Raw genomic sequence first — 27,617 nt, forward strand, 5'->3', positions numbered from 1 at the left:
GGATCATTCAGAAGCCAAATGTTCAACTCTCTGAGGACGTGCCAGGATGTTTTCCAAAGTGGTCACGCTGTGTTACATCCTCACCAGCAATGGCTGCGGGCTCCGCTTCCTCTGTGTCCTCATTAGTGCTTGTTAATCTTTTTTTGATTTTAACCTATTGTAGTGAATGTGAAGTGGTTTCTCCTAGTTGTTTTGACTTGATTTCCTTTAGAGCTAATGTTATTGAACACCGTTTCATTGTGCTTATTGGCCATTTGTATATTTTCCTTGAAAAATATCTTTCCAGATTCTTTTTTCATTTTTTAATTGAGTTGCCTTTTTATTGTTGAGCTGTGGAATTTTTTTTTTTGATACACAAATTCCTTATCAGATAAATGATTTGAAAAAATTTTCTCCTGAGTGTTGTTTTTTCACTTTCTGGATGGTGTTTTTTGAAGCAAAGTTTTAAAGTTTAATGAACTCCAATTTATCTCTGTTTTCATTTTTCCTTGTGCTTTTGGGGTAATATTTAATATCTGATGTATTTTATTAAAACTTGTATATATAAAATAACTTAATTCTTAGGACCGTTCTAGGAGATGGGTGCGGTTGTTGTCCCCAGTCTATGCATCGGAGACTGAGGTGCAGAGAATTTGACTGACATATTAGTGTCAAAGCTACCCAGTGCTGTGGGAATTCAGACCCTCATGTTTTTCCCTAGCATCTGAGCTCAACACCACCATGCTCCAATCTTTCCAGGAAACGTTAATGAAAAAATCTTTACTTTTTTGATTTCTTGTTAGATTTTTTTCTTATTGGGGACCTCAAATTCTCATTTTCTTTTCGGATATCAGTGTCGATTTATTTTAGGTCTCATGTAGGGAGAAGCATTGCTATCAGTTAACTTCTTTATTACTCACTCTCCAGTGATGATTGTTGCTAGTTGATCTAATCAAGTCATGCTTAAGTCTTTCCTGCTCATGACAATAACAGCAGAGTCATGACTTATAGAATGCTCAAAGAAGAAAGTACTTGATTGATTTTATTTTGCCAACCAATCAAACCAATCAAATAAAACCCTGGTGTTGACACAGACTATAAGCCCTCCAAAATAGGGTCACTGTCTTCATTGTGTTTCATTTGTTGGGTCACAGTGTCTGGATAGTGCCTTGCTGTCCAGCAGTTTTGTGAGGATACGGTGCTCGTGAATCATTGTAAGGACAGAATTTTGACAACAGACTGTGTTGTTCATTTCACGACGGGAAAGGTAATATAGAATTACTGTTCAGATCTGTTTTAAAATTAAGCTTTGAATTTTGAGAATAGTTCAAGAAGCCATACAAAGCTCTTTTCCACTAATTTTAGATCTATCTTAGACACATTATGTTTACATAGCAGAGTAAGTTATCAAGTAGATTTGACAAAGGAGTGTTATATTGATTATTTGTTTTAGTTGAAATATTCTACCAGGGATAAAGTCATAAGTGCCCATAAATGAACAAATATATTTGTATTTAAATGCAACATGGGAGCAGACTACATATGTTTCTATATAATATATATGACTGTGTGTTTTAATCTTTCTGTCAGTGTTTTAATAGTTTTTCAGCAATTTTGTAACTTTAGAATTCTTCTAAAAAATTCACCCCCAATTCTAGTGCAGTTTGTACTGTGTATCCTGTCTTATGCATGGGATTCCACTGTCCCCTCAGTGAGGAATTTCCTCTCCTATTGTGTTAGGAGCAGAGTTAAAGGAACTGTGATTTCTAGGCCTTTGCTCTCCATGTGTTTGCAGTTGGCTCTCAGTCACGATTTTCCCTTTCCAGAGTTTTCATTGTTAAATTAGAATTTCTGAAAATAACTATTAATATGTTGCATTGGTCTCCCTAGAAACTTGACGTCTTTGTGCTTTTCAGTCTTCAATTTATGAAAAATGCAAATGCACTCTTGTTTTTAAGTTGTCCTTTTTCAATAGATATTTATCTCTTAATTGATAGAATAATTTTTTCCCAATGAATGAATCGGTGTGCATGTTTTAAAGGATAACTTACTTTTTATTTTTCTTATTGTAACAGTAATATTCATTGTAGAGAATTTAGTAAATAAGGATTAACACAGTAATAACTTCACAATGGCCTCTAATCTCACCTGGAGATACAGTTGTAAGGTTTGAAATTGAGAATTATAAGTCCTCTCAAATTTTTCTTTTTCAAGTACGTATAGGTTACTGAGATCCTCGAATTCCCATATGAATTGTAGCAGCAGATAGTCAGTTTCTGCAGAGGAGCCCGCTGGGATTGTGATCGAGACAACGTTGAATATACGGATCGCTCTGGGGAGCACTGCCATTCCAAGAGCACTTTCTTTTGATAGGGGAATGTGTGTGGAGTGTCTGTCCTGGTATTTAGGTCTTCTTTAACTTTTTTTTTCAACAATGCTTTGAGTTTACAGAGTATTATTTTACTTTAATTATCTTTGCTTTTATATTGAGGACAAGTGTGCAAGGTACTGGGATCAGAAGTGTATTTGAGCCCCGCAACTTGCTGCCACCATGGACGCTGCACTCTTGCTTCACCCGCTGTACAATCTTGCACAGATTACGACCTCAGTAACTCTCTCTTGAATGAATGATTATATGATTGTTGGATGATGCTTGAGAGTCCTTGTGATGATTTTTTTCCCCAGCCTTTCCCCAGTTCTTAACTATGCCCTTTCTCTTCCTAAACTCCAGCCTGGGTTTCAGCCTGCCTGTGGCATTGGTTTTCCTTGTCTGTGGACTCTTCCTTTCACTGGTTCCCGATAATGTTACATGTGGGCTGTGGAAACTTGCTAGATGTCAAGAAAGAGCTAATCCATTGTAGGCCAGTATTTTTAGAGTTTGTTATTGTTTTATTGATTGAAATTAAATGAGGCTGCCCCCTGAGCCCTCCCATGAGCACTTTTGACCTTCCTACAGCTGATACTGCTCTAGTTGCTGCATGTGCCCTTTCCCCAGCCTTGATTTTGTAATTGAATAAGTCACCATCACTGGAGCCCTCTCTTTAAAAGATAAAGAGAACATTTGCTCCTTTTCCCTGTTTGGGGACTTCAATGAGATGAGATCCCAGATAAAGAATGGAGCCCCACCTCTTTCTGACCCCCGCTGTTTCCGTTCCTTTCTTCAGGGGAAAAGAGTACAATTCAACAGTATAAAGATTGATTGTGAGCTAATGAGATAGACAAGACAACCGATCATTTATTAAATAACCTTTCATGATAGAAACAAATGTATTATACACACAAACAGCACACAAAGCACTGTAGTACCATGGTTACAATCGTGGGTCCGAGTTCGTGTCCTGCTCTGGAGAGACCAGTCCTGTGAGATGGAGAACTGGTAAGTCGGCTTAGCCTCTCCAGAACTGGTTTTCTGTCCTGCAGAGACGGGGCTCGCTAGGCGTCCCCCCCGTAGAGGTGCTGTGGGGTGTAAATGACGCGCGTGGGCAGCCTGAGCACAGCTGCTCATTCCTCGTAAGTGCAGGGTAGCATAGCTTTTGCGGTGATGGCTTTATGACCGCCCCATGTAGACTGTCAGTGCTCTGAAGGGATGCCTTGTGGTTTGGAGATGGGATTCTCACTTCTGTAAATACCCAAGTATAGTGTTATTGGGTCCTGCTGATTTCAGTCTATTCTTTAGAAAGTACATATTGTAGATATATTTTTCAAGCATGCGTGCTTTTTTTCTTTTACTATTAAAGTTCTACCCTCTCATCTCTTGGTGTTACTTTTCATGGAATCCAGGAAACAGTCCTAAGCTACCTGCCTCTTCACACTTTTCCGTGGTGGTTTCCTTCCCTGATTAGAAGAGGGTTTTGCATAGGAAATTTTATTTGTTCCCCTTTTCTTGGAGTCTCTCTCTCTGTCTGCCCATCTCTCACCTCTCAATCTGTCCATTTCTCAACCCACTGCTTCTTCTGACATGTTCCAAAACGCATTTCAGGTAGCTTACAGAAGAACAGATACCAAATAAACAGGTGAGAAAATGGGGCCCAGTTCAGACAGTGAGGCTAGGAGGCGAGCCTGTGTGAGGGTTGCAGGCGTGAGACACATGCCTCTGCCATGTGACTTATAAGATCGACAGCAGCAGTGTGCTTCAAGCTCCCAGCAGACACAGGGAAGCAGGATTTGAGGGAGATGCTTACTGGCTGTGAAATAAATAAGTGACTTAGGAGAAGCCCAGCCTTTCCAGCTACTAAGGTTTAGGAGAATATTTTGAGTGTCTTCCAAAATCAGAGTATGGCATCTTTTCTTTTTTCAGAGTTCTATGTATAGTTGGTTACATTCTATACCTGGAAATTTCTCCAAAACTGCTTCCCACGTGAGTCCCATGGCTCGGGGATTGGGTGGTTCTGCTCATTGATGGGGGTTGGCCAGAAACAGAAAATGAGAGCCTCAAAGGGGCCTGGGATTTGTCAGTTATGTTTTATCAGTGCTGTAGGGTTCAAGAAATGCTTTCACCGTTTCTCTCCATCTGAGGCGGCAGCGTAATCTCTTACCAGCATCAGGAGCTCAGGGCCACGGGATGGTGGGGGCTGACTGCACTGCCATCAAGACAGCTGAGCTAGTCACTGCAGGTGTTGTTCTTTTACATACTGCATTTCATGTTCTTTACTAGAATGTTTCAACAGGGAGTTAATTAACTGAGTTAATTAACATTTAATAAATATGATCTTTGTTGAAAAGACAGTTATAGGCAGAATATAAGCTGTGAAGTCTTTAAAAACGGTTTCATTACTGAAATTTCATTTGGGGAGATACACGGTTTATCTTATATATGGCTCTCTTTTAAAGTAACAAAGAAACAAGACAGAAAAGGCTGAGGATGATTTCTGTTCTTCCTCTCGGCTTGCAGGTGCCCTCACCCCCAGTAGCATCAATCAAGACACCAGCACTGACACTGGCCGTGCTCAGAACTGCCTCAGCCCTGAAGACACTGCTGACAAATAGAAGGGGGCCACGCCCTGTTACAGCAGGTGCTCTCACTTTGTGGGTCCTTATGTAACTGCGTGGTGTTAATCAGGATCGCCCGTCCTACATTGTGTGATGCTGCTGCTTTGTCTCCTAGTTACTTGTTTCTCTAAGTATTCTTGTATTGTTCTCCAATGCATAGTACTACACACCTAAAAATGCTTTTTTTCAGATGAAAAAGAATGTGCATTTAAAATAATAACTCTGAAAAAGGGGGCAAAAGAGGCTATCCTTGTCCCGCTATTCAAAGATAATAATTAACACGTTAACGTATATTTTCATCAGTGTGGATCACCTCTGTCATAAAAAACCAGAGAGCACTCTGTGACTGTTTACTGTGTGGACACCTCCATTTTCCATTCGGCTTTTTATATGTTTTTCTACAATATTCTATCTCCTCTGGCATGATTTTTGATGACCAGTATAGCATTCTGTCTTGTGGAGGCATTGTCCATTTTACTTCGGACTTAAATAAACTTTTAAATTCCAAGTATACTTAACTGAAATACTGAAAAGAGAACTGTGGTGGTAGAGGAAGGCCCTACCTCCCTTCCCCTTATTTCCGAAGAGTAAAAACTGTTGAAAATTTGATATATATGTTTCATGACCTTTATGCCTATGACATACATATATACACACATATGAGAATTCCATGTATACGTGTGTGTATATATGCTTTATTTAAAAATGAGACCATACTATATGTTTTTCTGCAGCTCGCTTTAATCACTCAGGTGTATATCATAGACGTCCTCCCACTCCAGACTCACCCGGTCCTTTCAGATAGAGTGGAGGGGTCTCCTGATTTGCGGGTGTGGTCTCTTTCCCACGCACACCTTTGGTGAGAGAATGCTGTGGACAAGGCCCTGGACCACGGCGAAATGCCGGCTCCCTCATTGCTCGCAGCTCGTCGTGATTTAACGCATCATTGTCTTGATGGTGGACAGTTAAGTTTTCTCCATTTTCCACTGTCAGAAAGGATATTTGACTGGCATCCTTCTTGTACAGACATTCCTGTGATCTTTTATGAGTATTCCTTTAGTTAAGGCTTCTGGAAATTTAGTCCCTGGATGTGACATTTACATTCATCACAGACTCCATTCAAGTAACTCTAGAAATTCCTTCCATAGGGGAATGAAAAGATGCACAATTACTTATGTAACCAATTCTCTATTGCTGGATATGATTTCACTTCAGTTTTTCTTCCCACCATTGTAAACAGTGCTGTGTAAATGCCCTGATGGGTACATCTTTTTGGACTAAATTTGTTTTTTCCTAGAGGAAACGATTCGTAGAAGTGGTGTTGAGTCAGTGTGTACGTACGTTTTTCAGAGTTTACATATCCATTGACATGTCGTCCTCTGAAAATGTCGCTCATGGTTTCTTCTCCCACAGATGGACACTAGATAGAATATCTTTTAAAAATATTTGCCAATATGATGAGCAAAAGTGCTTTTTCATTGTTTTAGTTTGCATTTGATGACCAGTGAGGTATTGAGCATTTTTCACTCATTAGCCATTTGACTTTTTTAAAATGAATGATTCCTTTTATCCTTTGCACACATTTAAGTGGGGGAGCTTCTTGTTGGTTTGTGACAGCTCTTTGTATGTTATGAACATTAACTTCTTGTCTTCAACAACATGTATCACAGAGCTTTTTCTTGTCATTTCTTGCCTTTCATTTTGTTTAGGAGGATTTTAATTTTGGTAGTGTCTCAAAATATTCTTATGATAATAAATGTATTCCTTATGTGTTTTATCTTTGAAATTATTCTTAAAAATAATTTCTTATACTGGAATAAATCTCCTCTGTAGGTTTTTTTAAATCTCTAAGATGGAGATGATAATAGTACTTGTTAATGTAAGGGTAAGTTGAGTTAATAAGAACAAAGTGTTGTATTTGCTGTTATTAGTACTTTTTTATATTTACATCACTGTCTGTAAATTATCTTGTGGTCCTTATGAGAGGAATAGTATTTATTCTTTCTAGGTGATTGTCTGATTGTCTCAGGACAATTACTGAAGTCATACTTTTCTCTTTGATTTGAAATCCCACCTTTACAAAATACTTATGTACACTAGAGTCTCTTTTTGAGCTCATGGTTCCCTTCTGTCAATCTGCCTTTCTTACTCCAGCACCATAACTTACATATTGTAAAAATTTATTTAATAATTGGCAGTCTGAATTTTTTTTCATTCTTTTCTTCCATCCCAAATTTTCTTGTCTAGTATTATGATTTTATTATTCCTGAAGAATTCCAAAATATTTTGTTCAAGTTAAAAAAAAATCAGATTGGAGTTGTCATGGGAGTTTTCAGTAAGTTTTGAATTATTCTGATGAGAACTTACATCTTTACAAAACTGCTTTCCTCCATGCAATTTGTTGATGTCTCTACATTCTCACCTCTTACTTTACCCCTCAGTACAGCCCTGAAGTTTCTCCATTTAGAACATGGGCATTATTTTTTAACTTATTCCAGATTATTGTTTATGTTTTTGTCAATTTTGTAAGTGAAAATTTTTTGCTATTATATTTTTAAACGCTTAAAACTGAAATTTAGAAAGGAAGATTCGGTTTGTAAATACTCACTTTGTAATTTGTCATTTAAAATTGTAAGTATTAAGTAGTTGTTCCAGAATCCTTTCTTTTTTGTTTTTAAAAATTTGTGTCGAAGATTCTCAAAATGTTCATAGCTAAGTAGTATAGGTGGGGAGACAGATGGAGAGAGGTAGTGTGGCTCATGTACAAACTGTGAGCAGTTTCATGGCTGCCTTTAGGCTGGAGAAACCACAGAAGAGCCCAGGTTAGACAAGGAATGGCTTTGTATGCACTTGAAAGCCAGCTTTCCTGCCTGTATGGTGAAGCCTGGTGGGCGTGGCAGGTAGATGATCAAGGTCTGATCAAGGTCATTTGCTGCACAGAGCGCTGTGTCTGTGAGAAATGGTGACCATTGCCATGGCAAATGCTTGGTGCCAGGAACAATGCAGGGGAGCTGGGGAGCCTGTGTTAAGGATTTTCCAGTCCTGGGAGTGGGAAGATAAGACTCTGCATTCAGATCTGAGTTTGAATTAATCCTCTTTAGTTTACTGGACCTCTGACTTTTGTCAAGTTATGCATCCTGTTTGAACTCCTGCTTTGTTGTCTCTCAAAACAGAAGAATTACAGCCTGCTGCTAGAGTGTTTGATCAGGGTAAATGATTTGTGTCTATAAGATGCCACGTACAGTCACAAGCTCAGTGAGCAATGAGCTGTCCCCTCTTCTCCTGCAACTCAGTGCTCGATAAGTCATCAGCAGAAAGCGAGTCCCTAATTTGTATGTGGTGCAAGGAAGAACAAAACTAACGTCTTGCCTTTCCCTGGCAGTATTCTTACTTCTTTGCTTCATGTACCTCTTTCCTCCTTCACTCTCCCCTTTCACCTCCTCCACCAAGAGCCCGAGACTCTCTCAGAACACTAGATTCAAATTATTTAAATGTTGGCTCATTCCCATGAAATGACAGTGACTTAAAAAAACTGTACACATCCCAGAATTCATTGTATTTGATTTACACACACACACACGTGCACACACACACACACACACATCAGGCTACCTCCCATTTACTGAGGGAGAAGGGCCACTTTTTCTGAGTTTTCATTTACTCAGCGTGAGAGCAGTCTCTTAAGCAGAATTTCACCTGGCTTCGTGCATGGTTTTTTAAATTGGATTTCTGCTTTTTGTCCATAAAAATATTCTCCTATTAGAAGACAGGAAGTGGAGACATAGATATTCTGCTGAGATATTGGTGTTATCATATTTGAGTTTTAATGGACATAAGGTGGCATAGAGTCATACATTATTATGGATGAGAATCCTTGATGATGTAACTTGGACAAGAATCTGGGTCTCCTGCCATCGTGTCCATGCGGGTGAAGAGGCAACTGGGTGGGGGATGGCAGGGAAACTTCTTGCTTGAGTTCCAGGTTCTTGTTAGTTTTCATTGCTCAGCTGCCTTTAGTTTATGTCCATGAGGCCTCTCATGGGAAGGTCACTATGTCCTGAGAGACTGAGTTACTAATCAGCAGAAAGCTCTGGACCCACTCATATTTTCCAGAGTTTTTCTGCTGACCTGCTGACACTTTATATAAATGAGACCTAACAAACTACTGGATATAAAATCCTTATTGTTATCATTTGCCCTCAAGTTCCATAGGAATGGGGTGCTGTCTCAGGCTGTCTAAGGCTAGATCTGAACAAAGATAGGGTGATAGGCTCCGCTGCTGGACCCTCCCCAGTCGAATGGGATTTCCACCTTAGTTTTTAGAATCAGGCAGATGAGTTCAAATCTTGTCTTTACCAGTTATTAGCTTTGTGACCTTGGGGAAATAACTACTTTTTTGGTTCCAATTTTCTTTATCTGTAAATAAGTTCAGTATTTATTTTAGGGTTTTTGTTTTAGAATTGAATGTGCTAATTCCCTAATTTATTCCTAAAATACTGATCACATGGTTCTATGCTGGTGCCTTAGTAGTTGATTGCTAAGGGACTCAACAGTGAGAATGGGGATGGGGCCCCCTGGATCATACAGCTTATATTCCAGGATATGCTTGTAAAAGACAAGATTGCAGTGGATTTTTAGTAAATGTCCATTCCTTTCCTAATCCCCATTGATTGTGTATATATCTTTATACTAATATATGAACAATTTTTTTTGCAGTTTAAATCTCTTTGTAGTATTTAAAGAATGTAACTATAACAAAAATACGTGAAATAAAATGACTTGACTTTTATTTTCCTTTCAATAAGCAAAACAAAATAAAATAGAAAAGAAAAGAAAAAGTATTGAAGGAGTAGAAATAATTTTATTTCCGTGGAATCAACTCCCTATGTTAGGTTTTTCCATTGTGTTGTTCAACATCATATAAAATTGACAGGTTGTGACTTCAGTGTTGATAGCTAGGTGAGTATAGTTTCTTTTTGTGGTTGTCTTTGATGAATTATTTGCACTAGATCATAAATGATGTGCATGTTACATATTGGAAACCAGGAAACATTGGAGACATACTACCTCCAATGCAGTCATTTTGTTACCGAGTCCAAACTCTTTCTGCTCGCCGCATGACAGGCCAATAAACTGGGAGATGAGGTGTTGGAGCAAGGAATAGTGACTTCACTTGCAATGCTGGCAGACCCAGAAGACGGCAGACTGATGTCCTGGAGAACTATCTTCCCCAAGTAAGAATTCAGTCTCCTTTTATACTAAAAGGGGGGGGGGGTTGTGGTTGGTTGTTGCATACTTCTTGCTTTATGAATTGTTTTTCCTTTGAATCCGCTGTTCTTGCAGCTGTCCATGTGGATCAAATCATGGTACCCCTGTAAAACCTCCAAAAAAACAAAGGCTATTCTCTATTATGCAACTTGCCATCTCTACAGAAGTGCAGATGAGCTAACATTTTTAAAGATCAGGGCCAGGAGAATAGGCTTTCCTGCAGATTTCAGGCTAAAGGCAACTTTCTTTTTCAAATGGTGCAGAGCTACCATGTCTGAGCCTAGGAAACAGGGCACAGGTTTAAACTCAAAGGAACAGATTTAACATAGGGTAAAAACTGTTACATTTTATTACAATTCCGTTTCCAGCTTCATAGATAATATTAGTAAGAAATACGAGCAATTTTGTATTTTTGCTTCTTAATAACCGATAAGTGTACCAACTATATTTTGTGAGCAGGGATGCTGTGCAGGCATTGGGGTGACAGCAAACTCTTGTAGGGGGTGGCCGACCCTGCAACATCTCTGATGCCCCGTGAGTGTTGGTGAGGGTCTCCGTAGCCAGGGGCTCTCTTCAGGAACCAGCATATGGGCATTGACCTCTGGAGACCTCTTTTTCGGCTTCAGGAATTTTTTCAGATATTGAGATTGAAAAATCACTCCAGCTGGGAATAATTAGGGAAAAAAAAGAAAAGGAAAAGGGTTTGGAGTAGAGTAGAAGAGTAGGACTTAAGATCACGGAGCCTGAGTGCTTGGCAGCGGGGCCTCGGGAGAGAGGGGAGAAGAGGTGGGGAGGGGCCTGGCTCCGGAACCAGCTCCTGTAATTGTCCCTGCACGCAAGCCACATAGCTTTAAATTGGCCTGGGCCACCTCTCTGGGCTGGATATCACCCTGGGCAGAACCGTGGTATCTGTAAAGTAAAATGACTTCACAACTATTGCACAGAGCTGCAGGTGTAAGAGAGCCTAAGCCTGTCTCAGAGTGCAGGGGACAAGCGGAAAGGAATGGCAAAATTTCCACTGACAATTGAAATTTTGTTAAATAGCCTGCTACAGTTGTTTGCATCACTTGAATGAATGCAGGCATATTTCTGTGGGCATTTATAGGTTCACTGAACCCCACCAGCCCCTCTTGCCCCCATCGGAGATGGGCTTTCTCAAGCACAGTGCCCCTCCTGCTTGGGTGGAAAACGCTGCTGGTCCTTGCCTGGGGCCGGGCTGCTGCAGGGCACTGAATCCCCGAGGCACGGCCTGTGAGACACGACAGGAACATCTCTGCTCTTGACTGGGTGCCTCCGTTTCCCCTGCAGTGTAAAAATGCCGATGACTGAGTTAGAAGCATGCTTCCAAGCTGTCCATGTCCTTGGCATCCAGAAGCGGAGCCTGGAAGCTTTCGAATTTATCCAGAATGCGGTTTACATTCACCTTCAGCAGGTGAGTGTATGTCCTTACACAAGTGGAGGAATTACTGCAGTTTTCCTGGAACTTTCTCACTACAAGTCCATTTGATTTTTCTGTGCTAGGATTCAGTATGGCCTGCTAAAAACTCTGGAGTGAGATCTTGAAACCCTGATGAAGAGCATTATTTATTTCATTTCTCTATATGATACTCTTTTACTTTTAAAATTCAGAATTTTTGGTTGTTTCAAAAATTTTTTGGGGGGGTTGGAGAATCATGTTTACTCTTACCATCTTTGCAACCTGTTGCTTTGTGCCTCTCACCTGTCTTCTGTCACTTGTGAGGCGGTTCCATTTGTGACCCTGTCCGGGTTGTTCATGTTATAAAACATAAAGCCTGTAAAAGTACAGTCCCTTTTCCTCCGAAGACATTCCACAAATACTCCTTTAACCTGGGTGTGGTTTTAAGAAGACAGAATCTTTAGAACATGTCCTTGCAGGTTGCTAGTGCAAAATCCCAAAATCAATAGTCTAGCTCAACATCTAAAATCTTTCTAATTTACCTTGGAATTGTATGGATAAGTGAAGCAGTTTGCTAAGAACTCAGACCAGGTTTAGAATACAGGTTGGTGTAGCTCAGCAGGTCCTCCCAAGCTGATGCTCTGCCAGAGGGCGGGGCCGAGGGGAGAGGGCGGGTCCTGCCCTCCCTGAGGTGACAATTTCATGGCAAAGACTTTCACCTGGTGAAGAACTTGGAGTTTCTTCTAAGAAGAGTGGGTCTTAAAAGAGTCCAAAAAGCGCGGGAGTGGCACAGTCCCATTTGTCTCAAGTAGGGGAGAGCGGCTGTGGGGCCACTTAGGAGACTCGTGAGTCCAGGTGGGCAGTGTTGGTGGCTTCCACTTGAGCGGTGGGACGGTCAGTGTTTAAAAGCGAACATATTGAAGGCATGTTTAGATGGTAAAAAGGAAAGGATGAAGGCTGGCTGTGAATGCAGGATGGAGTAAGGCCCAGGTTTCTGGGTGGATTAATGAGGTAAATGATGGTCCTTCTGTGCTCTGAGGAGGGAAAGCTGCAGAGGGAGTTCTGCGGAAAACTGATGAGTTCAGCTGTGGGTAAAGTGAAAGGTTGTTAGATGTGTGGTCTGGGAGCTCAGGTGAGAGCCAGTAGTGAGTAGGGGGAGGTGAGAGGGACTTTCAAATAATTTTGTATTGTGAACATACAAATAAGTATGAGTAATGACACATTTAACACCTCTATATTCTGGATTTAAAGCCCAGTAACATTTTGCTATACTGACTGCAGAGGTTCTTAATATTTTTTAATAGAAATAAGTAGAAACAAAATAGTGGAGTTAGTGAGCATCTTAGAGTATATGTGTGTCCTTGTATGTATTTTTATACCTCATCTGTTTATAACCATAATCTACAAAAAGTTATCTTGCTTAGCATAAGAGTTAAACACAGGGACGTGACACACATTGTTGGTGGTTGAAGCTGATCTTCTCGGGCAAATTATGGACCCTCTCTTTGCCTTAGTTGCATCGTCTGTGACTGCCCCAGGGCCCCTCATCACAGCTGATTTCCTAGAGTAGATGTTGGGAGGGAGGCTGCTGAAGGGAGTAAGAGGTGGCAACTGCTAGGGATATTGAAGAGAGACAAAAACAGATTAAAGCCGATAAACTGAGTACAAATACCCTCTAAATAGAAGGAATCCCGCAGTGTTTTGAGCCGCTTATCATAAGGGAAAGAAAATCACGTGGATCCAAAGCTCTTGAGCATATGAATATTGTGGGTGGGAGGGTGTCATTATAAAAGTGTTGAGAAAAGGCCTCTTTGTTTTCCTTGACATTACCAGTAAGGATGGGGAGCAGAAGCGAAACCCTCTGCTTCACAGTTGAAGGTGCTGTTTTGTGCGAAACTGACCAAAGTTTGGAAACCAGTCATCAGCGATGCTGGCAAATGAAGAGGCTTCTGGATTGGGTGGGGCACTTGCTGTGACTTCCAGGTGACCTGCTGGCTGGGGGCTGTGTGGCGGGCAGTAGTTTTGCAGGGTAGCCCGGGCATAATCCCTAGCTCTGATGCTGCTGGTCTGATTAACAGACCTGGGCGCACACTGTCCTAATGGGGCAGCTCGGGATGTGGCCCTGCCGTGCTGAGAGCGAGAAGAGGGCTCCCCTGAGGAGGTGTTCCTGCAGAGACTGGAAACGTCCTCCTGCAGGGGAGGAAGAGCCTCTGAGCAGCGGGCCGGATGCACAGGCAAGACCAGCATGAGCACTGATGTTTCCGGGAGCCGGAAGTCATACAGTGGCCCAAACGGCCTTGTTCCTGAGAGACTGGAGGGAATAGATGCTGAAAAGGCAGGCTAGGGTCAGACCCTGTGGTGGGTTATGAGTGACAGGAGAGGATTGTTCAGGCAGGCATGAGACAACCCTGTGGGCGTCCCAGCTGGGGCGTCACGCCGAAGGGAAGAGCAGAGTTATAGACTTTGCCACTTATTAGCTGTGTGACTTTAAGCAATATCACCCCACCTCTCTCTATATATATCTTCATCTGTAAAGTGACACAGTGACAAGGTCGTGTCATCAGAAGTATTAGCTTAGCTCTGATCCTCTTTGTCGACTCCTGTCAGTGCTTCCCTGCAAGGTTCTGTAACGGCTGCTTTTACCCTGAGACGGGAGGGCATAGAGGGACACTGTAATACCCGAGGGAAGGAAGGGGTTGCTTTAAAAGCAGACATGTAACAGCCTGCAGCTGCAGACCTGCAGGCAGTTTGGTTGATGGTCCTTGAGAGGACTTTGGAGGCCTTAGCGTCGTCTTAAGTCTTGTTTCCCCTTGGGGACCGGATTTGCCTTTGGGGATTGATGTTGAAGATTTGAGCTTCTGCAAAGTTGTTTTCAGAGATGTGTATATACGTAAAATATCATATAAAATAAAATGATTTATTTAACGTGTGCGAATTTGTAGCTGTTAGGAACAGCTCTGTTGGCCTGGTCTCCACGGAGGACACCAAGGGTCAGCAGAGCATGCAGGAGGGCAGGCAGCCTGCAGTGCTTCTGCGGGGTGTTCTCCCCAGCAGGGTGCTCTGCTGAGTTGAGTCTTCTACGAGTTTTGTTGCCAGAGGAGCAGACAGCAAATTAATGAGTTCTAGAGGGATTGTATAATGACAGGAAGAAATAGGAACCCGGAGATTTTCTGGACTAAAACACGCTTTGGTTCCTGATTCAGTGTGTTCCATTACAGAATTGATGAGTTGTGTCTATTCTGGAACGTCATTGAAATAATCGTTCAGCCTATATGTTAAGGGCTTTGTTTTATTTGGCTGGAGGACTCGAGCCGGGATGACAGCCTCTCAGATCACTCTGAGGGACTGCTCCCAAGAGGTAGGGGAGGAGCTAGGATATATAGAAGCTTACAACAAAGACCAGGTAATTGGAACAATAAAATATTGCTTGTTATCTAAAGAAAACCAGATATCTCAAGTTAAAGTATTTACTGCTTTTCTATGTATGGTGAGAAGCAAACATTTGAGTCATTGAATTCATTCCTTTGGCAAGCCCCTGGCTATCTAGGGCCAGTATCCTGTCCTTTCTTACTCTGAGTCTGCTCAGAGGGCACCACTGTGAGTGGCTGAGAGGCCGGGCTGTAGGCATGTACTCGCTGGGGGTTGGCAGCAGCCGCTGATGACTCGGATTCAGCATTCTTTGTTTACTGTCATGGTTGCAGTATTTTCATGCACATTGTAGTATTTTCATTCACAGTGCTCCCACTTGGTCCTAAATTTGACCAATATTTTGAGAGAAATTTCATGACCAATTTTGTCCCACAGTGCTAGGATGGCTCATTCCTAGTTCAGGTGAAGAATCTTCTAAGTTGCCATTCAAGGTGTAAGTCTTTTTTTTGTCAGGCCCTGTTGATACTAAAAGTTCTCTGGATCACCTGTCTTACTAGTCTATTATGATACAGAAAGTGTTTACCCATCTTTGCTAATTCCCATAAATAGAATCACACTATTATATTTATTTTATTCAGGGTTATAAATTTTATCTGTTTCTTCAAGATGTTTAGCCATCATCAATCTTGTGGGCCTAGTTACACATTGGGAAATGTAACAGACAACAATTTTATAAAATAGACAGGATATAAGTAATACAGCTAGTAACGTTAATAAAGTCACGAGTAAGAATTTAATAGTCGAGAAGTTGTATTTTTGGGTTAAAATTTTGCTTGTGTTTCTGAGTTTGATCCTATGAGAAAGTTCATATTTATGGTCAGGGTCAGAGCAGGTATTAATTGGCCAGTTGAAATCTCCCACCTTGTAAGATCAACAGTGGCCTAAACAGAACTATAATTTCTTTTTAGAATAACGTTTCTGAGGGCTATCTAATTAGAGCCTTGGAGTAGGGAAACCCACCAAGGTAACACAGAAGTACTAGACATAGGTAATTTATCATAAACTTAACAAGTGGAGTAGATCATAATCAAAGGTTGGAGAAATTATCAAAGTAATTGGTATACAGTCCTGGTCCGGTGTCTTGGGTCAGCTGTCTAGCTCAGATGTCGTCTTCTTCTCATCCTGGTCTGGTAGCTTTTTCTCCATTTGGGCATTGTTTTAAGGTGAGCAGCACTCGATAGGCCAGTGCACTGCAGGGGATGTTTCAGATAGGAAATGAATCCGAGACTCCGTTTCCTTCAGCTTTGGTGTGTATGGTCTGGTAAAGAGTACCTGAAAAAGGGTCCTTCCATTCAGGTTGGAGACAGTTATTTAAGTCATGCCTGTTGCAGTATGTATAATCCCCTGGCTGCAGGTCATGGGGCATTGGAACTTTACCCAAGGATAGATTTCTGAGCTTCAGAAACAAACCTAGAGTATCTTTTTCATAATTCAATTAAACCGTACAGTAATGTGACATAACAGCAAGGAATAATCTGGGAAGTGTCTTAGTAAATATGGACCTCAATTAACAAAACTAGAATTTAATATCCACTAAAATATAATTTATTTTCTCTCTTAAGTTACCCTCAGTTTTCTCAAATATAGCCAAATCAAGATTAATTTTTTACAAGTTAAGTCTGATTATTTGATCATATAGGCTTTTTTAAATTGGCTGTGTTGGAAGTTTTAATACGGAGTCTCAGGGTAGAATGTTAAGGTTTGCTAAGGCCAAGAAAGACACGTCAAGGCTTTTCATGGGTTTCTGCCTTACAGATTAAGGTAAATTCTTTTCTCTTTAAAATCCTTAAAATATCTTTATACTCTTATATCTGTTAGGAGATGATCTCCCTAATTTGTTTGATAGAGCCACTGGGAACCTAAGTGTTTTTAGTCTCTTGAGGGATCAGATAGAGAGAAAAGATAAGTGTTCCAAGTGTGATTACATAGGTATAATTTATCAAATTGCTGTGAACCATAACTAGCTTAAGGAGAAGAGATTCTTTACGTCTGGGAAACAGGTTAAAAGCCAGTAGTATTTCAAACAATATCAAAAATTATAACCATATTCAGCAGGTTAATCAGTCCCTTGTAACTAATTCTTTTAATGAGAGTTTTCATTAGAACTTTAAAATGTCTTACCCAGTTTAGTTCAGTGCTATAGTGTGAAATTTATTAGGAATCAGTAAATCTCCTTGAAGAGAAAGCATTTTGCAAAACCATCAGAAGAAAACAATTAACTGTCTATAAATGACAAAAATTTAAAAGCATGGTTAAACACCGTTACACTATAATCAATAAAGAAACCTGTTCACTATACCCATAATTATCACTGGTAACATTTCAGATATACCAGAATTTTAGGGAGTCCATATAATTTCTACAATATCTATATTAATAATATTGTCTCATTCAATATAACCTTAGAAGTTTTATGATTCATTTGACAATTCCATGTTATTTAAAATGCCAAATGAAACTTTATAGTTAAAAATCTCTCTTTGGGATGTTTCAGGGGCCTTCTGTAGCATCCCAAACTTAACTGGAGATTAAAAGAATTTTAATTAATTAAATTAATTTTTATTTAATTAATTAGAATTTTATATTTGGGGAGCTTTTTGAAAGATTTCAGAACACTTGATCAGATAAACATATAGATCACTGTAAAGTAGTACTAATTCATTAACAAGAAAATACATCAAAAGTAAAGGCAGAACAGATCAGCTAAGTGGTATAAGAAGTTTTACAATCTGTTACTGAAGGAGGATTAACATTTTAAGAAAATTTTTTCCTCTTAACAGAGAGAAAAACAATTCTAATCTTGTACCAGCTTACTTCTAAGATTCATTTACGTTGCCCAATTTGTTTCTAAACTTAGCCAATTCTGACCATGTACAAAACTCTTCCCTCAGGGTTCCTTTTCCACAAGCCTTCCACAGCTTTCTATACTTATATTAGTGTGTCCCTTATTTTTCTTCTATTCAGAAGTAACCAGGTTCAGGAGAAAGTCACTATTTTTCATTAACAAAATACAATTCCATTCTTATATCTTCCTTTACGCATTTATATTACTTTCCTAGGATACTGAGATCATTCCCTTACTAATAGAGACTATTTCAGTGTGGCACCAACCATTTATTAATATTTCTATATACCTTTAGTTTCACTGTAAGAGGAAGTTAAATGTTAAGTAATTCGTATTTCAATGTTATTTTATCTGAAAATGGCATAGCTATTTAATAAAATCTTGTCATTTAACTTAATTTAGCACAACACTAGAATTTAAAGATACCAAACACTTAGAGATTATCTTAAACATACATTTTAAAAATATATTTTAAATATTTACCCAAAGCTCTCATCTCATTTGCATTTAATTTAATTAAAATTTTACCACAGCACATTACTTTTATTTTTTTTTGACAAATCTGCAACAGATATAACAGGATCTTATTTGACTTTCATTAAACCTAGGTACAGTAAAGGTATTATACATAATATTGATGACTTTAAAGATGTCTATATTAATTAGAACATACTTAAACTAAACAATATCAAATATTATCTTAATATTGAATATTTTCCATTTCACATGACGCTGAAAGTCAATTTGTTCAGTTGTTATTTTAAAAATACTTAATGTTTAAGCTCTTATATTTTTACGTCAATTAAGCAGAGCTCTATGACTTTGAATTTTTTTTCTTTAGCAGTAGAAATATCTCACTTCTATAATGTGTACACAGGCTTATAATCAGAAAAAAGCTAGAGATCTCATAGCTTCACTTTAAAACTTACTTATAAGATAGGTATAATAATAGTTGGAGTAAGCTGAATTTGCTTGCTCAAATCATTAAGGCTTACTATTTATGAAACAGACAGTTAAAATTTCTTCACAATGTCTGAAGGACCCTTCAGAGTTCTGAGTTCTAATATGCCAAAAATTTCTTGGCCTTAAGGTTTATTTCGTTGAGCTAATTAGACTCAGTCCTAGGTCACTGTTTGTTGTATTTATATTTCTGATGTGCAAGACAAAGACACTGTCTTCCAGGTCCCCAGAGAACTGCTCTCTCACCCAGGCCGTATTTTATCTCCTTAAATGGCATATTTGTATCAGTGAGAAGAGCTGTAAACAAAGAATTCCATGTTTTAAAACTTTAAGGCTTACTTAAATATGTCTTCCAAAACTTGCATAAGGCATTTAGTAAGATCTCTTTTCCTTGTGTTATAAGTTAAACCCAGGGTAAACCTGTATTTTTTTATTAGCCACTCAAATTAGTTTTTAGTTTTACATTATATTGGACGGCTTATGTAACTATATTGGTTTATTTTAATTTGTTCAATTAATATTTTCAGAGGGACAGATATGTGCCTAGCCTTATAATACCAAGAAGGGGAAGTGTTTTTCCTCTTAAACATATGTATCCCACAACACAAGCAAAAGTTTTGTATAAAGACCACTTAAATATACCAATTTCACAAACTTTTATCTCAATTTTATTAAATCTTATACCTTTAATTTTTATATTTATTAAGTTTAATCAATAATTCTTATTTCTAGAAGGAGTGCCAGAAACCTTTTTTTGTGTGTGTGTGCATTGTATATAATTTTATAGAAGTCTCTAGGATGCCCAAGATTCAGCCAAAGAGCTTAGGCACTTCTCAGTTTTTAATTTCATTAATTGGTCTGTTATCCCAATTATTGATCAAGTATTTCAGTCTATATATACATATATTTCAAACTGTGGTAAGTAAAATGGGCTTGTTTGAACTTTAATCTTGGGGGGGAGTAGGTGAACTCTTTGGCCCTTTTTTTTTTAACTTTACGTTGTGTAGTATCAAAACCCTGTATGTAAATCCAAAAATGTCCATTTTATTTATTTGATTCAAAATAACCATATAAAAATATTTATCCTTTTGGGATAAGCCACTTATTTTTTTTTTCGACAATTTTACAATCATTTTTCCAGTTATTCAACCTAATTAACATTAATTATTCTAAGTTTTTATTAGCATATCTAGAAACATTTATCAGAAAGGAAAACACAAACGTAGCTTTTCAAACCAGTTTTATTTTTTTAACTAAGTTCTTAGGTTAACCATTAGATATATTTTTCTACATTTAAACTTGATTTTAATAGAAACCATAAAACAACTGTTTATAATGAGATCTCTTTAAACTTTCACCAATTAAAAAGTTTTTCCAAATTAAAAAATCCATCATATGGCCGTCAATTTACATACAAATATAATATATATATAGTGATTTTAAACCAATAAGATGAAGAGGCCCTTCCACATGAGAGTCGGGGTGTTGCCTAAATAAAATTCAAAGGTTTACTCTCCAAAAGCTTAAAGCCTTTGTGGTCCAGGCTGATGCAGCAAAGTTTAAGAAGGCAAAATATCTGAAAATTGGTACAATCAAAGAATTGCTTAGAATCCCAATTTATTTGCGTGGCCACCATATGTACACAATACTTGAAACTTTTGTATGGTGGAGTCCAAGGTTTCCTTTAAAAAATAAACTAAACATACATATACATACATACACACACTTAAAACACCCAGAGAAAGATAAAACATTTACATTTCAAGGACACAGGAAGAGAAATCCAAGTTACCCCTAAAGGGGATTTTGTTTTTATAAGTTCAGAATGCCAAAATTGTTTTTATCAGGCCTGGTTAGTTATTTTCAGAGTGAGTTTTTTTTTTCTTATTCCCAATTAATGTTGTAAATTTTGTATGTACATAAACCTGGCTGGGGTAATAGTTGGAGACTGGCAATCTGTCATTTCTTTTTCTTTTCTTTTCTGTTCTTTATTTTTTTTTTGAAAGTTCTATTCCCCATTGTAAGGTCGGGTTCTCAGAATAAATTTGCTAGTAAGATTTCCCACAGGGACAACTCTGTGTCATGAAGTCTTTGTGTCTACCACTCCTGGAAGATTCTCTGTCACCCGAGAAAGCTGTTACCAGCCAGGAGGATGGTCCAAATTTTGGAGTTGAAAGTTTCCTCATAAGAGTTTTACTTTTATCCTGAAAAATTCAATGGAGGTTACCAAATTGAGGAAAATATTAGACCAGACTCTTACCTAACCACTCAGTCCTGAACCCAGTGTCTTTCAACTTGGACTCACTCAGGATGTCTCCACTGGGTGAGTATTTTCCTCATATGTTTCCAACAGCCCCACTTTGGACATATCCTCAAGGTGGATATTTCCTGTTATCTTTCAACCAGGCCCCACTCAATATGTCTCCACTGGGTGGGTAATTCACCTCAGTTTCTTTCAACTGGAGGGCCACGTACCTGGATACACCGCCAGATAAAACTTAGGATCATCAACCAATATGTGAGATCCGAGAACCTAGAGAGACTCACCCAAATTCATCTGGACTCCCCGAGGAGGTGGATGGGCACAAAGGGCCACTGCTGGTACCAAGGCTCCGGTTACTTGGAGAGTTCAGGTGGAGAGAAATCTGCTGTGGTGCTTCATGGTGTCCAAAACTGTTGACTGAAATACATGTGCAGCCTAAAAGTTAAGAGTTATGTTTCATTTGGCGGGAGGACTCGAGCCAGGATGACAGCCTGTCAGAACTCTCTGAGGGACTGCTCCCAAGAGGTTGAGGCAGAGCTAGGATATATAGGAGCTTTACAACAAAGACCAGGTTGTTGGAACAATAAAAGATTGCTTGTTATCTAAAGAAAGCCAGGTATCTCAAGTTCAAGAATTTAGTACTTTTGTATGTGTGAGAGGAAGCAAATATTTGGACTCACTGAATTCATTTTTTAGACAAGCACCTAGCTATCTCGGGCCAGTAGCCTGTCCTTTCTTATTCTGAGTCTGCTCAGACGACACCATTGTGAGTTGCTGTAGCAGCTGGGCTGCAGGCCTGTCCTAGCTGGGGGGTGGCGGCAGCCTTTAATGACTTGGTTTCAGTATTCTTTGTTTACTGTCATGGTTGCAGTATTCTCATTCACATTGTAGTATTTTCGTTCACAGACTGATTATGGATAATCTGCAACCTTGGAAAGCAACCGAGATGGAATTACTGCAGGTACCTTCTGCTTTAATAAGCCGTGTGCAAACATAAACAGGGAGGAAGCATACACTTGGATTTGGAGGTGTAGGAAAGGGATCCTGCACATTGCAGGAGAACGCAATGCAGAATTCCTTAAGTCCACCTTTCTTTACTGTAGTGGTTTCTGAGAACAGTTTATGGTAATTAACCAACATTGACAAACTGCACAAATTGCATTTAAGAGCTGGCCGGCTGAAACTTGTGTATTGGAGAGGTGGAATTCAAAGGCAAGTGGTCAGGTGGATTGGAGAGAGATGGAGCCAAGGCCTGGGCCCAGATTCCGGTTTAAATTGCCATTTCTTCACCATAGGGCCTTGGAATAGAATTCAAAATCTCTTAACCTGTTGGTGAATCTGTGAAATGAGCATAATATTCATTTCACCATGGGATTGTTGTAAGATCTAAAGAGTATTATAGCACACATGAAGCACTTAACCCACTGGCACTTAGCAGTGTTCACTGTGTGGGGCCGCCCCGCTTAGCATGTGTCAGAGCCGTAAAGGCAGCATTTGTCTGTTGAGGATGCACTTGCAGCCCCTTGGCTAGGTTATGAATTTGGTGATTTCCTATAATCCTTGTAATTCTATGTGCCATGGACAGTTATTTTCATGGACAGATGAGGAATCTCATGGTAAAAAGACTGTATAATTTGCCCAAAATCAGACCATAATTTTGGGTGCAGAGGCCTCGGTTCAGCATGGGCCCCTGGGCCTTCTGCCCTCTCTGTTCAGCACCAGAGCCAGATATGGAGTCGGCTGTTTCCCTGCCCAGAATATCCGGCAGGCCGCAAGACACATCTGGCCCTGTGCTGCTTGAGCAAAAACTCCGAAGGAGAGACAGTTACAAAAGGGATAAACATAAAAACAGACGACAGCAAATTGTGATCAGCTCTGAGAAGGAAAGGAACATGTCTCGCCATGCAGAGCTGGGAGCTTTTCCGTCTGGGCTGCTCTGGGGGTGTTCATCTCAGCTAAACAAGTTCTGCTGCTGCACCAAGGCAGGAAGGCAGGGCGCGTGTGGCCAGGTAGACAGGGCCTCGTTGATCGTACTCATTCCCCATTAAGCGACAGTTGTCTCGGGCACTTAACTAATAAACAGATGTTGGCCATAATCATCACGCACTTTGCTTGGTAGTTTTCTTGGCCCCAGCATTGAGATGAGGTCATTGAAGCTGGGGAGTTTGCTGCATGCCCGTGATTACCTTGCAAATACCCCGACTGTTCTTTCAATCTAGACTGGTGTGGCTGTCATGTCCCAGCCCTGTGAATGGCATCGTGTAGCTTCTCCCAAGTGGCCCAAATGACTGACATTGATATGCTTAATTCGTTGGAAATAGTATGTGACAATAATAGAAAAAGGTAGTAAGAAATTGTTTGGAAAACTGGAAAAAACCTTTTCTTCCCCAGCTGGGGGAGCGTAACCTGTATCACTCACCCTACTCACTGCCTGTCACCTCCTCCCCGCCGACTCCGTGTTCATAAGCCACACTGAGCCTTGGGAGAACATTTTGCCTCATGACACTTTTGACTAGGACCTGCAACTTCTTTGTCCCTGGTTAACTCTCTCTTCAAAGCCATTCAACTTTTTGCAGGCTCCTCCACTCAGATGTAAGAATATCCTCTTTAAACTTCTTGATGCAGCTCCTTAATGAAGATCTTGTGATGGAAACCTAGCCAAAACTGGGATGTATGCATATAGTGACTGCAAACTCAGCACTTTGTTAGTTCAGAATCAGAGGGGTGAGTGACTCAGGAAATGCTTTTTTAAGGTAACAAGGGGAAAGTGAAAGGACGCTTGCTGTGTGAGAAAGAAACATCTCAATCACAGCCAGTAAGGCACCTGTGTTCAGGATGGGGTGTGGCGAGTGCAGAGTTCTCACAAAGAAAATAGTGGTGTGATGGGAGCGAGGACAGTTGGGTACTTTATTGGGGAGGAAAAAAAGTGGGCTGAACATTTCCTTGTTGAACAAGAGGATTGTGACATGATGTGCTTGTATTTTGGAGAGAAGGGTTTTGTGGGGACAAACCTAGGAGTACGCTGTATGTCTGGGGAGTCAGCACAACAGAGAAACACAGAGAACCGGGCAGACCCCAAGACCCATGCTGGGGGAGAGACTGCCCACCAATTGGAGCCCTGGAGGCTGCTTCTGTCCCTTAGCTGTGGCCTCAGACCTCCCTTCACAGCCCAGTCCTGTTGATACAAGAATAAAAAACGTTGGGCATGAGAAGGGCTGTGTCCCAGGCTTTCATTGAGCCCCTGGGATGTGCCCCACCAGATTTTGTTCCTTAACTTCATGCAGTAAAGAATTCAAGAGCAAGCCAGTGTTGAGTAAAGGTAGATTTATTCAGAGAGATACATTGATAGGCAAGAGAAACTTCACGAGGTGTGGGGGTTTGATGCTCATATTAGAAGTAGGTACACACTCCACACATTGTGGGCCTTCCCCAAAGAGGGAGAGAGAGTGGTGACCGCGAGGTGGCGCTGTGTTGCTTGTTTTCTTGGGCTTGGTGGTTTCATATGCTAATAAGTAGAAGGACCAGCCTTAGGGCAAGGGGCTAGGATTCCCAGGGAGTTGGCCATTTCCCACCCTTTGACCTTTTGTGGCTAGCATTGGGACTGCCATGTTGCCTGGGGCATGTTATTCACCAAGTTACTATTACAATGGATGTTTACTGAAGCTCAAGATCTGCTAGAAGTTAAATCTCTTCATCCTGAGCCTCAAGGCCTATTGGGGTTTGAATCCTTTAACATTTTGATGTTAATTGCTGTGGCCTTCCTTGAATGGCTGTGCTCTTCCCCCTTCCATCCTGTCTCACTGTGATGACACAGAGACAGCAAAGGTCGGGCCCTACCTGTGCTCCTGCATTTAAAGGTGGGAGGTGTGAGGTGGGCTTATGATGACCCTGAATGGTAAGAAAAATGTTTCAGATTTTCCTACGTGAGACATGGGGACCTGACAGCAACCTCCGCAGATTTATCTCACGGGCATTATCGCTTGTGTTGTTATAGAAACAACAGGCAAGCCAAGAAACAAGTATAACTCACAAGGTTGTAGTACTGAGATTTATTTCGCTGGCACGCTCAGAGGGGCTTCATTTCCAAAGCTCTGAGCACCTCCAAGACGTGCACATGAGGTTTTATAGGGTTAATTACAAGTATGGGGCTATTAGCCAATAAGGCTCAAACAACAAAAAGCAAGGAATCAGTACACTGAAGCTTATCAATTTGGAACAGATCCCGTTACTGACAATTGTTGTCCTTGGATTTACGTGTTAGCTTATTAGCCCATTAAACTGACAGTAAACTTCAGGTACACCAGGTAGCTCAGCAAAACTTAGATCAGTAAACCGACACTTATCACACTTAGATTTGTGACTTAGCTTGTTAGCCCAGCTGGGGTTTTCCTTCACAGTGTCACTTATATTTTTTATTTTTCTTTTTATCTTTTTTTAAGTATTTAACCCAAATTTAATATCAGGGTTCTTTGGGAAAGAAATTTCTCTTTATCTTTTCTTTGGGGTTCTTTTGGGGGGGAGGTAATTAGATGTATTTATCTGTTAGTGGAGGCCCTGGGGCTTGAACCCAGGACCCCGTGCACGCTAAGCACATGCTCTACCACCCGCCCCTTCATCAATTTCTTTTTGCTTTAGCTGCCAAGAATCTTACAGCTGAATTTGTAGTCGGCCTTTAACACTTGCCCTGACTTCATGGAATCCATTTTTATGAGTTTATCTCCCCCTGGTTTCATTTAAGTATTGAATCTCCATTTTCTCTTCACTCTCCGTTTTGCATTTTTGTTGTTATGGTTGTTAAGCTGTGTTTAACAGAATTGTTTAAATTCTCTTTTAGCAAGAGGCTGAATGTAAATAAATATGTAAGCAAACAGCACAATTAAATGCTTTTATACATTCTGAGCTGTTTAGTAGTAACTTAAAAACCGAATTGAATATTAAAGTGATAGCATTTTAAAAATATTTTTTAATTTTTCATAAAAATATAGCTGATTTAAAATATGATATTAGTTTCAGGTGTACAATAGATGCTCCATTGATAGTTACTGTAAAACATTGTCTGTATTCCCTGTGTTGTAAGATACATCCCTCTAGCGTGTTTACATTACATGTTGCAGTTTGTATAAGAAAGTTGGGTAACGCAGAGTCTGGAACGTGGCTGTGTATGACTCAGGTTCACGCTCACCCTGCCTGTCAGAGCTCAGGCCTTCACTCCTTTCTGCAGGGGAGCGAGTGGAGGCAGCTCTCATCAGCGCTGTCACCACCCTCTGAGTGGCAGTGACAGCAGTGACTGTGTGTGGACGTGCAAATTGTTTTTCCAAGAGCTTTATATGCGTTTCTGCATTTAATAATTAAAGCCCTCCTGTGAGGAAGCGTTTTTAATGCATAATACATTTTATTTTGATATTGATAGATTTCAAACCTCTGGAAAATTTACAGTAGTACAATAAACGCTTAGATACAGTTCACCTTATAGGGCACTATTTGGCTTTCTGTGTCTGGCTTATTTTAGCATAAAATTTCAAGGTTCTTGCATATTGTAGCCTGAATCAGTACTTTATTCTTTTTGTTTGATAATATCCTTTTCCATTTTTTTTGGTTTTAGTTTATTTAAAAATATTTTCATTGAAGTCTAGTCAGTTTATAATGTTGTGTCAGTTTCTTGTCTACAGCACAAGACTTCAGTTAAAAAGGAACATACCTGCATTCATTTTCATACTGTTTTTAAACATAAGTTACTATAAGATATTAAATATATTCTCCTGTGCTATACAGTATAAACTTGCTGTTTATTCTTTACATACTCAGTAACTGCAAATCTTGAACTCCCAATTTATTCCTTCCCCCACCCTCCCCCCTCTGGTAACCACAGTTTTTTTTCTGTGACTCTGTGTCTCTTTCTGTTCTGTAGATAAGTTTATTTTTTTGTTTCTTTCTATTTTTTTTTTTAGAGTCCACATGTGAGCAATCTCATGTGGTATTTTCCTTTCTCTTTCTGGCTTACTTCACTTAGAATGACATTCTCCATGTCCATTGATGTTGCTGCAAATGGCATTATTTTATTATTATTTTATGGCTGAATAGTAGTCTATTGGACAAATATGCTACAACCTCTTTATCCAGCCATCTGTCAGTGGACATTTCGGTTGTTTCCATGTCTTGCTATTGTAAATAGTGCTGCTGTGAACATTGGGGTGTAGGTGTCTTTTTTAATTAGGGTTCCTTCTGGATATATGCCCAGGAGTGGGATTGCTGGGTCATCTGGGAGGTCAAGGTTTTGTCTTTTGATGAACCTCTATACATTTTTCCACAATGGCTCCACCAAACTGCATTCCCACCACAGTGTAGGACGGTTCCCAATTCTCCGCAGCCTCTCCAGTATTTATTGTCTGTGAACTCCTCAATGATGGCTATTCTGACTGGTAAGAGGTGATACTTGATTGCAGTTTTGATTTGCATTTCTCTGATAA

The 27,617-nt window shown here is 39.9% G+C and overlaps 2 long non-coding RNA genes across 2 annotated transcripts in view; both read left to right on the forward strand.

The window, feature by feature from the left end:
• Window positions 1-27,617, forward strand: part of LOC140695072 (uncharacterized) — a 156,801-nt gene that overhangs the window by 39,415 nt on the left and 89,769 nt on the right. The window lies entirely within an intron of this gene.
• On the forward strand, window positions 11,478-13,933 carry LOC140695076 (uncharacterized). Its single transcript, XR_012070766.1, has 3 exons — window positions 11,478-11,668; window positions 13,487-13,636; window positions 13,732-13,933. It is a non-coding gene; the product is annotated as an uncharacterized lncRNA (long non-coding RNA).

Source organism: Vicugna pacos, unplaced genomic scaffold, assembly GCF_048564905.1.
Source record: "Vicugna pacos unplaced genomic scaffold, VicPac4 scaffold_130, whole genome shotgun sequence".
Taxonomy (NCBI): Eukaryota; Metazoa; Chordata; class Mammalia; order Artiodactyla; family Camelidae; genus Vicugna; species Vicugna pacos.